Genomic DNA, 2,088 nt, shown 5'->3' with positions numbered 1-2,088 from the left:
GCAGGTGGCATTTATTAGCAGTACTAATTTAAAAAATCTATAACTGTAAGTAGATATGTTTAATTTACTTACCATTGTATCCTTCGGAAACCAGGTGTACAACAATTAAACTCCATGATAAAAAATAATTAAGAGTCTATACAAAACACAAATTGTCCCACCATTTTTAAAAACATTGTCTAAAACAGAATACTGGCAAAACTCTGAAGGAATTTAATTTTACACAATACAAATCGAAACAAATCAAAACGAAATCAAACCGTAAAATCACAACAAAAGCGTCTCTGAGTGACAGTTAAAAATCAAATTTTATTATTGTCAGATATTGACATTTGCATTGTTAATATTGACAGTTTTAATATTTTGCGCCTCTGCATCTTGGAGGAAAACCTATTTTTAATGAACCGTCATTTCCATTTAAGTTTCTCAGCCATGGCTTTACATGAGATCTCACGACATATTGTAGTGGAAAAACTGCCTTGTGTGATTTGGATTTATTTTACAATTTATGTTTTTGATGGGATTTAAGGTGTAATTCCTTAACTTGTAGTCAAAATATAGAAACTAAAAACCGAGATTTTTTTACTGTGACATCTGTAAATTTTTAAAAGTTGTATTTTTCTAGTTTTATCTTTGTATTTCAAAAGAATTTTAACATTTAAGATTGTATTCTTATTTTAGTATGCCTCAATACATAATGCTTTGGTGAATATGTCTTGGTACGCATGGAATAAGGAAAATATGAAAACATATCTTTTAATATGCACTCAAAGCTATAAGCCAGTGCAGAGCATATATGGGTTTAACAATGTGTTAAATCGTGAAGCTTTTCTGATTGTAAGTAGTAAATTTTTAATATTAGATACTGCATTCTTAATTTTTGTAAGGTGTTAGTAAAATATATATTTTTTGGCTTATTCAGATAAAAAACGAGTTTCGGTATGTTTTTATATGACATAAATCAGAATTGATTGACGCATTCAATTAGTTTCCATCACTTATGTCAACCAAACCAAACCAAATCATAAGTACGTGGTACTAAATTATTCGTAAAAAAATGATTTTTTCAAATATACTAATAAGCCACCCTGGTCTCATTTGAAAAAAAAATAGTTATGGCCACAGGAAAAGTTACGAAAAACTTTAGACAATCAAATCTATTTTCCAAAGCTTCTTGATTAAAATTAGGTGTTTTTAAGGCCATGTAAAATACCATGGCCTTTAAAACCCTATATTTATTCGAATTAATGAATTACTGATTGCATTTTTTTAAAGTTTAATGTCAAAATTGGACATAGGTTATGTAATTATAATCATTTAAAAATAAAAAGTTGTATATAGTCATTTCAGGTGAAAGAGAAAGCCACCGAGACTAATTGAATACGTCAATCAATCTCGATTTATATCATATACCAAATCTCTTTTTTTATCTAAAAAATAAAAAAGTTGTTGAGTTGAGCCACTTTTGAAAATCACCCGGTATACAAAGACTCTCACTCTAATTTCATTTAGTTCAGTTGTAATAAATATCTATAAAGGAAAATTAACATTGTTACATGTTATTGTTATTACTAAATAAAAATTATGTTAATTTTTTAACATTGCTTTTCAAATATTCTTTGAAGTAATATTTTCTTTTTTTTTTCTTCTAGTATGTCAAGGCTTACTACGCATTTTTTATGTTTATATATCAAACAAATGTACTGGAGAAATTTAAAAAATATGTCCATTAGAATCTTAATATTATCCTACATATTTGGCTTGTTATATTCGGCTACCTTAAGTAATTTTGAATAATATATATGCTTTAAACTTAATCATAAATAAACTTGCTTAATAGTTTTTGTTGAGTTTTTTTATCTTTATCTAAGATCTATTTACAGTAGACACTCGATTGTAAATTTATGCGAGAGGAGAAGATAATTATACCTTATAGATTTATTGTGTTTCTCTCTCTTGAGGTCATCATATTACATCGTGAACAAATTATACTATTATTTCTAAAACGAAACCAATTGGCCTCTAAATTTGAATATCTATTAAAAAAACTTAAATTTAAAAATCTATGAATATAATAGCTTTACTTCT

General features: G+C 26.8%; 1 long non-coding RNA gene across 1 annotated transcript; it reads left to right on the top strand.

The window, feature by feature from the left end:
• Positions 1 to 389: 389 nt before the first annotated feature.
• On the top strand, positions 390 to 1,775 carry LOC115878426. The gene is made up of 3 exons (XR_004049524.1): positions 390 to 529; positions 682 to 837; positions 1,653 to 1,775. It is a non-coding gene; the product is annotated as an uncharacterized LOC115878426 (long non-coding RNA).
• The last annotated feature ends 313 nt before the right edge of the window (positions 1,776 to 2,088 follow it).

The sequence above is a fragment of the Sitophilus oryzae genome, unplaced genomic scaffold, assembly GCF_002938485.1.
Source record: "Sitophilus oryzae breed Bouriz unplaced genomic scaffold, Soryzae_2.0 scaffold_1512_pilon_pilon, whole genome shotgun sequence".
Taxonomy (NCBI): domain Eukaryota; kingdom Metazoa; phylum Arthropoda; class Insecta; order Coleoptera; family Curculionidae; genus Sitophilus; species Sitophilus oryzae.
The sequence above is the reverse complement of the archived record's forward strand: the minus strand, read 5'-3'. Positions and strand labels throughout refer to the sequence as shown.